Source organism: Sceloporus undulatus, chromosome 3, assembly GCF_019175285.1.
Source record: "Sceloporus undulatus isolate JIND9_A2432 ecotype Alabama chromosome 3, SceUnd_v1.1, whole genome shotgun sequence".
Taxonomy (NCBI): Eukaryota; Metazoa; Chordata; class Lepidosauria; order Squamata; family Phrynosomatidae; genus Sceloporus; species Sceloporus undulatus.
Genome location: NC_056524.1, coordinates 175,942,443 through 175,957,136, shown reverse-complemented (window position 1 = coordinate 175,957,136; position 14,694 = coordinate 175,942,443). Strand labels below are relative to the sequence as shown.

Genomic DNA, 14,694 nt, shown 5'->3' with positions numbered 1-14,694 from the left:
GCATGGGATACAGCATAACATGACATTTTTCCGTGTACACAATATAGCATAATTCAGCAAAATCAGAATCCATATGCAGACTCTTTTTCCATCACAGCCTACACAAGTTTACTCCTCAGATATCTAAAATCAAAAATTCCAGACTAGAAGCACTAGGACCAGTGACTTTTATAGATTATTATGCTCTCTGTGTCTTGCTACTTTTCTTTGTAATCCTAAGGAAGAATCAGCTATACAAACTGCTTAAATATAAGTAAGCAAGGAAAAAGGTAACAAGAAGCCCCTCATTCTTTCTGCCCTAAAACACAAAGGACAAATAAATACTTTCTGAACTGTCCAAGTCAAGCTTGCTAGAAGATATGAAGTCAGTCTCTGATCACATTTGAATGATTTATTCATTTAATTAAGACATGTTCAAGTTCATAATGAATCATACTTTCATGGTTTTCAAACTTATGTCTTGGACATTGACTAATAGAGTTCCTGACAAGCCAGGCTGTATGGAGCCTCTGAGAGATGTAGTTCAAAATATTTAGATGACTAAACCACAGTTTTAATGGGCTGAGATGCAATGGTCCTTTATATTGCCTGATCCCTCTCTCCGCTACATTTCCACCAAGGACATAAGTTCTGAAGCTTTGGTTTCCACTTTGGCTTGGGCACAGCTGATCACGCTTCCCCCGAGTTATACATTTAAATAAAACACACACAAGAAACCACTGCAAAGGAACCTTTGGATCTCACGAAGGATGTTGTCTTGCTTTGATTTTGAAAGCTGCCCTTGTTCCTTGAAGAAGCCAGAAGCCAAGCCACTGTTCTCAGAACAAACAAGATATAGCTCAAGAGTAGAATTAAGTCTGTTTGCAGGTTGCCTTTATGGGAGAGATGAATAGGGTGCACGGCTTATTTTTCAAAAAGCCAGTTATCATTATCTGCACTTAGAAAATATTATTTGCTTGCCACTAACCTTTGGAAAGTGGGGGGGGGGGGGCAGAGAACACTGTTTTAAGAAAACAGAATGCAAGGCAAAGAGAAATTTGATTTCCACTTTGTCTCTCACTTGCCCCCACCCAGTTCTAATTAACTGCTTTTATAAGTCTATCCCCATGGAGATAATTACTGTATGATCTTCACACAAGACTCCCTGGCTCAAATTTTAGTTGTGGCAGATTTTCCAGAGTTGTGAACAGTAATCTCAGACATTACTGACGCTAAAAGATCCAGTTGTAACACTGGTTAAGTCTTCATTGTATTATTCTTCACAAAATTCTATTTTTCATCTCTCTCGCTCGCTCTCTCCAAATTCTTTACCTTATGGAGACTTTGCAGCCTGGGAAAACCAGGGTAATGTAATAGGATACTGAGGAAAGAGGTTTTTATAGGCCACCCTGTGATATGTCTCAAAATCTACAGGAAGCAGAAGTGGGTGGAAGGATTACTAAGGATCCTCTTATTTTGGCAAATTGTGGACAACAGTCAGAACATTGAAATGTTACTTTTTTGGATCACAATCCTGGCTAGGGATTGGAGCTGTAGTCCAAAAACATTATATTTCCAAACGCTAGCCAACAGTATTGTAGTCCCAACTGTTGCACTTGGGGTTGGGTTAAGCAGCTGACTGATCAGGAAAAGGAAGCAGAGTGGAAGAATGGAGACTTATTTATCAGACAACCTTGACCTACTTTGGGTTTCTCAAAGGAAAGAGGGAAGAAGAAAAGAGACACCAATATGTCTCAGCTACTCTAATACTTAAAGCAAACAGTTATGTTAAGGCTGTTCCCCAGTGGTCTTTTTTGAGAGGGAGGCAGAGGGTGTTCTGAAGCCTTCAAGAAATGATTCTATGTGTTTGATACAAAGAATTGTATAAACTGTTGGTGGAAAATAGGACTTCACTGTGATAAATAGATGCAGCAGGCATTTAAGGAAGAGAAAACACACTTCCCCATGCTAGGAGAGCTCAGTCTGACTACCAAGCTATGGGAGAATGCCCTAGAAACCCTCAGTTCCCAAGAGTGTGTGCACAGCCATCTTGAGGCTGGGTCAAAGGCGTGGAGAAAGATAGGCTTTTTTTTTTTTACAGATACATTTTAATCAAAGGAAACTTTGCTGTAAAGATGTGAGCCCTCTAGTTTTAGGATCTAGTACAACACTGAAAGCAGATCTCCAATGCACCCTTTTCCCAAGTTAGGCTAAACTATTTTCAAAGGCAAGCAAGTTCTTGACTCATCCTTCTACCTACTAGAATGTTTTTCTAGGATGAACAAGGAGATCATACTCTACCAAGTATAAAATAACCCCTTTCATGCCACTTTGTGGCTATGTATTAGTGATCTGCAACTCAAAAATGTACTCTGATACTATCTACATAGTGACAAATGCCATACCAGAGAGGACGCCTTTAAACTGTACAAGCTGGACAATAGATACAAATGTTTGATGTTTTAAAAGTGAAGCATTTTCATTCCCAGTTGGCCAAGCCCTAAAGAAGCATGACAGTAAGAACTGGGAAGCTCCAGATAAAAACTGACAGCTGCAAAAACCAGAGGCCATATTAGCCCTGTGCAAAAATGTACTTGTGTGAATGATTTTAACTCACTTCCAAATTCCAGTTGTAATTGAAAATCTAGAAACACTTCTGTTGCAGGAGATGTCCAATGTGCACCAGTGAAAACACATTATTTCTCTAGAAAATGCAGTTTTATGCATATAACACACACACACGCACACACACACAGAGAGAGATCCACAAACACACTTACCACCTTCTCAAATACATAATGTACAATCTATTTCATTCCCCTATTATTTTGAAATCGTTGCATGACTATGAACTGGAAGAAGAGTCTGGTGCAATAAACATCTGGTCTTCAACTATCATTTTAAGCTGCCAGTGTTCATGTATGTACTGTTTCATTGCCTGAGTAACAGTCAACTGATGGTTTTCAAGCACACTCATACCTTCCACATAAATGTGTAACATGTACTATAGTGTGAAACCAAGTGATAACAAACACTGTGGTGATGTTATAAAGATGGGACATTTAATCATGCATGATATTGCTCCTGTTACTATAATTGAATAACATCCCATAGTCATATCACTGTTCCTCAAGCAAAATATGTTTTTAAGGACATAGAAGCAGCAGCCCTTTTGATGAAATAAATACTTTCTTAATCACATACATTTCAGTCACCCTTTAAAAACCACTGTGTCCAGGGCTATGCAAATATATGCCACCAGTAACCAGACAGCAAATTGTAGCAGTCAGCAAGGAAGTACATAGGTATAACATGCCATGACAGTAAGAACTAATTTTAAAATCTGCCAGCAGCAGCAGCCACAGCAGCAGCATAAGAGAGAATCCACCACTTTCAACAGACTTAATTTTGTGCTGAAATGAAATACCTGTGTCATGGGGTTTTGTGTGTCTGGCCAAGTATTTCACTGTCTAGCCGAGTATTTTCTTGTAGTTGCATCTCGATTGTGCCACCACTATCGTAACTTTGCTGTTGCATTTTATCCTGAACCTAGCATTGTTTTTGCAGTATTATTATTATTATTATTATTATTATTAACCTTTATTTATGAAGCGCTGTAAATTTACACAGCGCTGTACATACAATCTTTTAGTTAGACGATTCCCTGCCCACGGGCTTACAATCTAAAAAGACATGACACAGAAGGAGAAGGGAGTGGTGGAGGGAAAGGGTAAGAGGTCCAGCAGTTCCTCTCTACCTCCAAGGCCTGGACCAAGGCAGATGGACTGGAGGGAGGGCTTGGCTTCATAATGGATGGTTAATCATCTTCCAGGGAAAATACATACTCTCAAGTAGGATAATGCATATACAGTACAAAGCAAATGGTTCAATAAACAGGCACCACAAGAACATCAAATAGTAAGCGACAATTATGCAATGCCTGGGAAGGCTTCTCTGAACAGGATGGTTTTCAACTCCGTTTTGAAGCTGGTTAAAGAAGTGATGGCTCTTGCTTGTGGGGCTTCATCGTAGTTCCATCAACACTATATTGACTTCAATGTTTTTCTTATTTCCATTAGCATCATCTTCTGCATGATGTCATGCATGTTTGCCACTTATCACAACTGGCTGGTATGGAAAGGAAGAGGGAGCATCAGACACAAGCTAAATCAGGGGAGGATATGTCCTTGGGGAAAAACAGGGAGACAACGGTGTGGCCTGCAGTCTAGAAGGATGCCGGTGAATTCTTTACTTGACTGTTAGGGATAGTCACACAGATTGGCTGGGAGAAAGGATATGCACAGAGGTCTACCAGACAGCTGTGTTCCCTCAGCCTGAATGGGAATACAATTTGTCACCAGCAAACAATGTTATTACTGTATGTGATTGGTTTATGGTTGCTTTATGATTCAAGTATGATTGATTTATGGTCAACTTATGATTGATTTAAGGCACCTGTAAATGTGTTAAGGTTGTGGCTAGATTTCAACCCATAACAAGGTGTCCAACACATTTGTCCTGGTATAAGAGGTATTTGTGGCATGGAGATGTAGAAAACGGCTGCCACGAGTAGAGGTGTACACTGAATTGCTCCTCCTACACCTCTGCAATCCTCCCATGGGTGAGTAAGATTAGAAGACATGAATGGAGGACTGAAAGATGTGACATGCACATCACTGTCACCAATTACAAGTGTGCTAACTTTGTGTAGCACCATGTACTTATCACATGGTAAACACATTAACACCTGATGTGACATGTGCAAATGCTTACATGAGTAAATGTTTTAGCTAAAACATTTCAGGAACTACTGACCAGAGTCTCTGGCAATCAGGAAAGAAAAAGTCTAAATTAATGGCTATATAATGAGTGGTTCCTCATCCACCAGAATCTTCTGGTGGGTGGGTGATATTGCAACCAAGATGTAATGCTTCCACACCATTTACATGCACACACGGAGAGACACTGTTAGCTGGGAGCAGCATAGGCTCTATATTTTCTCTGTACCTGGTTACTTCCCTTTTTGCATTTTACCACCTGCCCACCCTTCATCTGTTCAATATAGGGGAACAGGTGTGTGTTTTATGCAAATTGTTGTGGATTTTCACACCTTTAAATCAACTCCTATTGGGTACGCTTCTTCTCAATTCAGTCCTCTCTGTTTGCATGTATGTGATCTCTGTCACCCATACACAACACCATTATTATTATTGTTTGGCTATCAATCAAAGGATGCAGACAAATGCACTGCTGCTTCTGTTGTCATGTATTGCCCCCTCCCTACAGGTTAGCATTGGACTTTTCTCCCATCCCTTACTGTTTGGATTCCTTTGGTTATTGCATGTTTCAAAGTTTCCTGAAAACAGGAGCTTAATTCATTTCCTTTCTCCTCCTCCCATTTGAAATTTGGAGGCAGTGAGTGAGAAGAGAAAGAGTGAATAATTTGGGGGGGGGGGAGAAGAAGGATGCCAAACTCCAGCCCCCTCCCTGAGGTTCTGAGGCATGAGATATTCTGATATGTCAGTATCAATGTGGGCCTAAGGTATGGAAAAGCTAGCGAAACAACCTTTTTTTTTTTGGCCCAAGTGAACTTCTTCTGGGTCTTTCAGGCTAATTGCCTACTTTAAACTTCAGTTTCCACACAGGTCCCCCATTTGTGAATTACTGACTGCAGATTATTGATTGATAAAGCAGTAGTTAACACCATTTCCCGTGTCACACATCTTTAGTTACTCCTTACTCCTCTTTAGATGTGAAGGAATGCTTTACTTCTAAGACCAGCAAAACAGATTGCTTTGTCTGAATTGGGAGAGACACAGCACCAGCAGCACTGAACTCTCCAAGCCACATTTGAACATCCTAATTAAACATACAATTTTTACATCTACATTCTGTGAATCACTAAGTCTGGTGTGTTGACTACTCCTTTCAGACTTCCTGAAAAGCATAAGGGCTACTTACAGAACACACCACCAATTGATTAGGACTTTAATCCAATCCTAGGTATCTATCATGTCACATCAGTTAATAGTTTGATAACTGGGGGTGTGGAATTTGTCTTTCATTTCCAAAGACTCACCAGAAGATACTGCCTTTTCTAATGTATTTGAGATACACATTTCTACTTAATTTATAGCATTTTAGCACTAGAGAAAGCCAGAGTGTCCTCCCCTTCCCCGGACACTTCTAGAAAACATACAAAAGAATAGCTTGGCAGTGAAGAGTTATATAGTTAGTGCCATCAAATTGACAGAACTGGGAAGGTTAAATGTTCTCCCAGGAACTGTCAGGTTTGATAGTAGTAATTTCCCAGCCCCACCCATAATATTCTTAGGAAGCAGAAGAGACATTACTAACCCAAATCTTTCTCCAAGGAAAAGCGAAAATTGCTAGGTGGACAAACTACAGAAGCACAAAGGCACTCTCTTTAAGTGCATGTTAGAAAAATCATATCATCAGGATGAGGGGAGAAATTATACGAGAGACATCTAAAGAAAAGGCTGCTCACTGACTATGTGAAGTTTGGCAAAATTCAGGGGAACCTTCCACAGGCTAAAGCATTTACCTTTGTTCTCTTGGTTAATATCTCTGAATTATTTGAATTAAAATGAAAATGATGGTACCTTAGTGGAAATATGAATGCCTGTAGTGCCAACATAACATTGAATTTTATGTTGGACTGCTAGTGTAATTGGTGGCATTGACCATTCTAAGCGGGGATTTACTGTCAGGGTAAATTTATAGGGCTCAAGCCTTACATCCCTACTTCTCACTGCTATATTTATTTGACAATTCAAAATATGGGTCAAGGCTACGTCCTGTAAGCCAATTACTCTGTAGCTAGTCCATTTAGCTTAATTCTAAACCGCATGTACAGCTAAGTGCCACATCTACTGGGAAACAAGGTACATTTTATTTTTGTTCTAGGCAACCATGTTGTTGTGTGCCTTCAAGTCATTTCCAAGTTATGGCTTACCCTAAAGTAAGCCGATTGCAAGATTTTCTGAGGCTGAGACAGTGTGACTTGATCAAGGTCACCTAATTGGTTTTCATGGCTGAGCAGGGATTTGAACCCTGGTCACCAGAGATACAGTCCAATGCTCAAACCACTATGCCATGTTGGCTCCCAGGCAACCTTACCTGGGCCAATGTTCACCTCTACACACACAGACACACATACAGAGAAACACATACACACTACATTTGTGTGCTTTGCGTGATCTTGAAGTGTCTGGAAGTCACTTTAGGTTTTGTTTTAGATACTTTTCACTGGTTCCGGATATTTCTCTTTATGGGGAAGTTGTAGGGACAAATAAAGCCCAATTACGGTGTTTTGATTTATTATTGGGGGGGGGGGGGGATAAGTGTTTGCGTGAAAAAAATGAAAGTGTCTGGGGTTATGGAGGTACTGGAGCAGGGCTGGGGCTCCAAAAAGGGATTTTGAACTCCATGCAGCCCATGGGCCAAATTTTCCCCAACCCTGAATTAACCTCTTACCACTCATACCAAAGCTGTCAATACCTGTTTTGGTGCCTACTTGAAAATGGCAAACAACAGCTTATTTCAAAGTGAATGCCATGAATGTAAAAGATTCCAGGTTCAAGCTTTAGTAATTCCAGCTGTGGCTGACAGTGATTTCTGCCTACAGTTTTGGAATAACAATATAATTCTACACTATTTATTTTCTTAAAGGAAGCAGTTTCCCACTGGTGCAGAATACGTTTCAAACTGAAAGCATTCTCATCAGTTCAGAATTATCCTTGCTATAGTAATCCTGATAATTGAGCAATATGCTTTTTAAACATTTTTCACATATCTGAGGACATTCTTCCTATCTCTACTTTGGAAATTGTGGATAATATCAAAAATATAACTCACCATATTTCTTATATTCATGAAACCCTCTTAGTAAGCTATGAATAATATAGCAGGTAGTTCAGTCAAATTAAACGTTTTGATGGGGGGGGGGGGGAAAAACTACCAAAAATGAGAAAATGATTTTTTGATATGTTTGTTGTTGAACATATGTTGAAAATGGTAATTAAAATCATCCAAGCCATTTGCTGCAATGACCAATGATGCCTACAAAATTATCTTAAACAACTACTGTGCAGAGATAGGTCTTCACCTATAAGTCCAAAGCTGAGGAAGTAAGACCTAGACACAACTGCGTATGTCTTGGGTACAAAAAAATTGGACCATGGTAATACACTTGACATGGGATTGCCTTTGAAGTATCTGTGAAAGCTTTAATTGGTCAAAAATGTGTCTGCAAGTATACTTCGAAGAGATACACCCACTTTAGAGCAGCAGCATCAGACACCAATTCAATTTTTTTTTATCTATAGACCATACAAATGGATAAGAATTTAGTCTGATTCCTGTTTTGATAAGACTATTCCAAGATTCTTACATTTCTTCAGAATGCTCAGAATGCTGTGTTAGTTGGTGTGGGATTGGGTTCCAATGGTTTCTATGCCTCTTAATGATCTGAGGGCCAGACGTCAATGGACTGAAATGCAATAACATTATAAAATTATACCTGTACCTGTATGGTGTCCATGTACATTAATTATATGGCCATCCAAGTGTTGTTGAACAGAAATTCCCAGCAGCACTCACAGCCTAGCCAATTGTTAGGCATGTTGGGAGTTGTAGTCCAACAACCACTGGAGGCAGGGACAACACTAGGGGTGTGCAAGGGGTGCAAACCATACCAGATGACATCCTAAGGGGGGTGACATCACTGCCCCCTCCAAACATTTGCCTTTTGGCAGAAATGGACAGTGGCATTTACATGCATCTGTTTAAAACACTGAAGAGATTGCGTGAATGGAGTGAGACACAGTGGGAAGAAAAAAACAGAAGCCACAGGTTTTTTAAAAAATAAATTAATTTTTTGTAAATTAAACATTTATTTTTTAAAATTAAAATTGTTCATTCTTTTAAAAATATATATGAAAGCATCACATCTTACCAAATTTTCACTTTAACCACATGAAACTATATGCATGTAAATACATTTCAGCTATGTCTCTGTTATTATAATTTAAAAATATAATTTAAATTTTGCTTCATTATGTCACAACTATTACCATTACATTCAGCGATGTATGGGAATTACAATTTATGAGTAACGGTAGTAAAAAAAAAGATATACTAAGGATTCTGTATATTGCAGTCTGGGAGGAGGTCAATGGGAAGGGCGACACCATGAGTTACCACACCAGGTGACGCCAGCCCTAGTTGTGTATGTACGTTGTAAGCCTGAGGGCAGGGAACTGTCTAATTACCAACTTGTAAGCTGTTCTAAGAACATTTCTAATGAGCAGGGTATAAATACAATAAATGAATATTAATAATAAATAAAATAGTGACACTATTGACTAGAGGGCCACATAATTCCCAACCCTGGTATGAATTGAGAGGTTCCAAGATACCCTGAGAAGATTATTAGATGGAGGATAAAGACAAGAGCAAAGTGGATTGCTCCTGTCCTTATCCCATCCAGTTTGCGTGATCGGGGAAGATTTTCACAAACCTATCATGTACTTCTCCTGTCCGTGAAGTGTAGTGGCCTCATCATTTGGTATTAATGGAAACTCTTGTTAATACCAAATGATGGGGGCATTACACTTCACAGACAGGAGGAAAACTGGATAAGCGCATGGTGTGTGATAATCTTTCCCCCAGTCGCGCAAATGAGATGGGATAAGGATGGGAGCAATCTACTGATAATCTCCTAAGAATCATACAATCCTGCCTGTACACTAAGATCCAGTGGATGAGCCCTTTCCTGTACTGTATCATGGACTGAACCAAGATTTGTTGAGATGTGGAGGGTCTGCCCATCTTGTATGAGAGGATTATTTGGCCCCTTTGCTTTTTATCTTCCATAGCTACTTAAACTCATTTTAGCTTATGAAAGGTTTTTAGCTTATGAAAGTTTCTGTTACTATAATCATCACAAATATTATGCAGTGACTCATTACGCAGTGAGTCTTACTGTGCATTTTATTCATTTTAGTACACAGTGTCCTTGGAGGGGAAGAGTGGTTTATAAGTGCTTCAGTTTATTAATTAATTAACAACACCCTCTAGCATATAGGATTTGTGCTGATTTTCAAAAATGTCAACATTGATCTAGGAAATTCCATTTATGCCCAGAAATAGTTGAGTGTGCTTGTACCTGACATGCAAAAAACTAACGACTGAGGAAAGAAACAATATCCAGCTAGAGCGAAAAGCATAACATACATGCCAAAGGTTATGCACTGGCATTTCTTACATTTCCAAACTTCATTCTTTTAGATGTATTGGGTTCAGTGGAGAAAAGGCAAAACATGATCAAGATGAAGAAACATCAGTTTGAAGTAAGCATACAATACAACGCCACAAGAACCAATTCCACAAGTAAATGCTTGGGGAGTCAATCTTAGGAAAATATATATGGAAGTAAAGGTGCATCTACATGGAAGAAATAATGCAGTTTGACACCACTGTGCTGTGGCTCCATCCTATGGTATCCTGGGATTTGTAGTTTTAGCCTTCTCTGACAAAGAGTGCTGGTGCCTCACAAAACTACAAATTCCAGGAATCTATAGGATAAAGCCATGGCATTTAAAAGTGATGACAAACTGCTTTATTTCTACAGTGTGGATACACCCATACACACACTCAGTCCCAGTAAAATCAGTATGATTTACTTCTATACATGGCATATATTATTTTGAAAACCTCCAATGAATGCCATGGGAACATAGCATGCATACATTTAATGGTGTGTCCATCCCAACAAACATATGTGATTTAAAAGTTTGCTATCAACAATAAATACAGTATTTGATATATCACTACAACTCTATTCTGAGAAGAGAAAGTGTTAACACTAGTTTTTAGCATATTACAGACATTATATTTCTTTGTCCATGGTGCATTCAAGATGGGCAGAGTCACAAATACTAAGTACATTGCCTCATTTGCCCCAATAGCACCATTTCACATATTATGTGAGCAAATACTTTATACTGGCATGGGATACCATGTTTAGGTTTGTGGCAATTGTAATATATTGCATCTTGCTACATCATACAGATCCACTTCAGAACTACAGCAATCCTCCAACATTAAATCAAAGGAGGAATTTAAGAGACCAGTACCTAACTTTCTTTCTCCCCAAAAACACAATGTAATTGCTCTTAATTAGATAAATTTTATCTTTTCAGTCGAGAAATATTTCCACATTCCATATCGGGTGTCTACAGCTTGTTCACAAAAAAAAAATGCACCAAGGACTATTTTATTAAAAGGATATTTCATATGACATACCATGAAATACAAAAATATTTCCAGTGAATGCCTTTTCAGGAATCGGAATGGACAAGTAAATTGATGTAACAGTAGGTGGTTACGGGGTCGTGTCTAACATCCACTATAAACTTCAAGAAAAGTTAAAATAGTTTTGCCTGAATCCATCTGTAACAACTATTGTTTAAAATAATGGATTTTATACAACATGTAGCTATCAATTATTTCATGCTTTACTCTACACTATAATAAACCACTATGTTTTAGTAATCAGTTCTGAGATGACAAAACTGACATACTGTTATAGATATATAGAATGGTCTTATGACATCCTTTGTCATACAAAATTGCCTTCCTACCAATTTCCTTCTGACAGCATTCTGCAAAATAGCTTGTGAACTATTGCCCCTTCCCTAGGGTAGAGAATATTAGGCAAAGCTGTGTTAAAAAAAAGAAGTAGAAGAAGATTCATAGAGTCCATCTCTACTCATCCTTTTGGGGCAGGGGAGGAAAAAAAGAGAGAACATTTTGTGTCAGTTGAGTAGTTAAAAAGTGACTTTTAATATTTTCTGTAAATTGTCAGTGAAACTAAAGATAGATTCCCACATCCAGACTCTCATGACCATCTATTATATCAAACAGCACTAATCAAATTGTGGTCCGGGGACTACTGCAAGTCCCCAAGCTATTGGCTGTCAGTCCATGGCAAGTTTCTCAGAAATAATAAAAAAAGATTGTAGTCCATGGGCACAAATATGTTGTTGGTCCCTAAAACATTGGGAAAAACACTCTGCCAGTCCCCCAGATCAGATCGCTCAAGAAACACTGGACTAAAATAAAAGTAGTCAGAGGGCAGATGCATAAATGTATGGTTTAAATAAGTAAACATAACAAATGCCTCATATTATTGCTCTGTCATATAGTACGGGCCATATAGTACGCGCAGAGCGCGTACTAGGGTTAGGAAGGGGCGGTGCTTCCGCATCCCCCTAACCCTAGTATGCGCTCTGCGAGCACAAAATGGCTGCGGCCATTCCACATGGCCGCCGCCATCAATACGTCATGACCGCACCACCTCCAAACGAGGTGGCGCGGTTGTGACGTATTGGGGCCACGCCATGGCACATAGTGAGCCTTTTGCGCGACCCTGGAAGGAGCTCCGTTTTGGAGCTCCTTCCTGCTTTGCGTTGCTGGGCACAGCCTTTAGATGGCTGCGCCCAGTGACACAAGGGAGAAAGGGGCCAAGCAGCCCCTTTCTCCTCCTCCCTGCCGCCGCGGGGTGTCCTTGGGGCTTGAAGCCCCAAGGACACCCCTTTCCAGGCTGCGGGGAAGCGGCCTTTTGCCGCTTCCCCGCAGCCTGCAAAGCAGCGGAACGGGGCCTCAGAGACTGCCAGTCTGGCAGCTGAGGCCCCAATACACCGGGGAAAGGGGCGGGTGCAGGTCGCCTCAAAGGGGCAGTCTGTAACCCACCAGAGTTGCCAAATGAAATAAGAGGCAGGCCCTTGTCCCTTTAATGGTAGTGCAGAAGTAGGTGTTGTTTGCAACACAACCCTTCTGTGAATATGATAGTTGCAAAGGCATATCATGGAGATATATATAATAAAAATTTCCTGCTTCTTCTAAATGACTTTCTCCAGTTCCACTGAGACAAATCTTCTAGGATATGACTGAAATCCCATCTATCTATCTATGGGATTTCAACCCATATCCTATGAGATTTGTTTCAGTGGAAGTACTTGGAAGAAGCAGGAAATGTTTATTATCAGATGGAATAAACAGGCCAAGACTGTCTGTTTTCATTAACCATCTGTCCCCCGCCACTGTACCCACAATATGAAATTTCTCAGAATTTAATGGGGTAAGAAAACAATAAATTCTGATGTCTTCAAAGCTCTACTGATTGGCACTTCTGTGACACTAGGATACTAAGGGGCTTTCTATACAGTGGTACCTCGGGATACGAAATACCCAGGTTACGAAATTTTCGGGATACGAAAAAATCCCATAGGGAATTATTGTTCCGGGTTACGAATGTTTTTTCGGGTTACGAAAAAACTTTTGGTGCTTTTTTCGGCTTTTTCGCACGGAATCGCGGCTTTTCCCCATTAGCGCCTATGGCAATTCGGCTTACGAAGGCTTTTCGGGTTACGAAAGCGGCCGCGGAACGAATTACTTTCGTAACCCGAGGCACCACTGTACCGCCATTTGGGACGTCCAGAGGACGTCCCATTTTAAAAAACGGGCGTCTCTTATAGACGCCCCTGGGCATAGTACGGACTCCGTCCGTACAAGATGGCGCCGGCCCTTCTACATGGCCGGCGCCATCTTTGCGTATCGGACGCTGAGCGGCTGTACGCGTCGCGTCCCTTGTGATGTAGCGAGTGCGCCCCTGGCGCCTCGCTACGTCGCAAATGCGACGGAAAAAGAAGCTCCATTTTGGAGCTTCTTTTTCGGTCCACGCGGGAGTCGCGCCGTCTGAAGGCTTCGGCTCCCCCGTGGACCTACCGGCGGCGGCGGCAGAGCGCCGCAAAGTGGCGGTATGTACCCCGCCTAAGACAACCAAATCAATAGAAGTTTATCCCTTCCACACTCCAACTACACAAAGATATTATTGCATTAGACCACTACCGGCTATCAACAAGGTAACATCTACTAGTTTAATTGTCCTTGTCTTCAAAGCTCTAAACTTTAACAAATATATTATGGGGGGGGCATACATAAAAAGGGCTCACTTCAGCACAAAGCTAGGTTTACTTGATAATTTCAGGTGAGACTGTGGCCAGATTCTAAGTAGTCTGCATTGGTATAAAGAAAAATCTGTCAGCATTATCAGAGCAGCCAAGGAAATAAATTGAAAGTAATGAACATGGTTTGTCACTGCCAAATTTGTGTCCAGCAGGGCTGGTCAGTGCAATAGTAAGCTAGGAGAAACTGCCAGAAGCTACTATATGTAAAGCTTTGGGAACCTACAGCACACATGGAATGCTCTACCTTGTTTCCCATAACTGATTGCTTTTTTGAGTTCTCCCTGCTGATGTCAGAAGCCTCCATCGCACCTGTGTCAGGAATACTAGCCATTCATCAATTAAATATACCGGTAAGACTAGGAATCCATCTCCCTACTTTATGGTCACCAAAATGCTGCCTAGTGAACCACCATAGTGACTTCTGCTGATTCCAAGTCAGTGCCTTTGGTTTATCAAACAAACTCACACATGTGTGCCTACACACAGATAGATAGAAGCAATCATAATCCTTTCCTCTGTCATTAAGAAAACATATTAAATCAGCAGCAGCCTGTGATTGTGATTGTGTGTGTCCTCTGCCTAATATGAGCCTCTCTGATAGATTCTGCCACTTATCTATGTTCTGCAGCATGCTGAACATTGGAACTGCAATCCATGCCAA

At 40.4% G+C, this 14,694-nt stretch overlaps 1 protein-coding gene across 2 annotated transcripts in view; it reads right to left on the bottom strand.

Moving 5' to 3' along the window:
* The window catches only part of PCDH15 (protocadherin related 15), a 648,893-nt gene that overhangs the window by 303,052 nt on the left and 331,147 nt on the right, over positions 1 to 14,694 (bottom strand). The window lies entirely within an intron of this gene.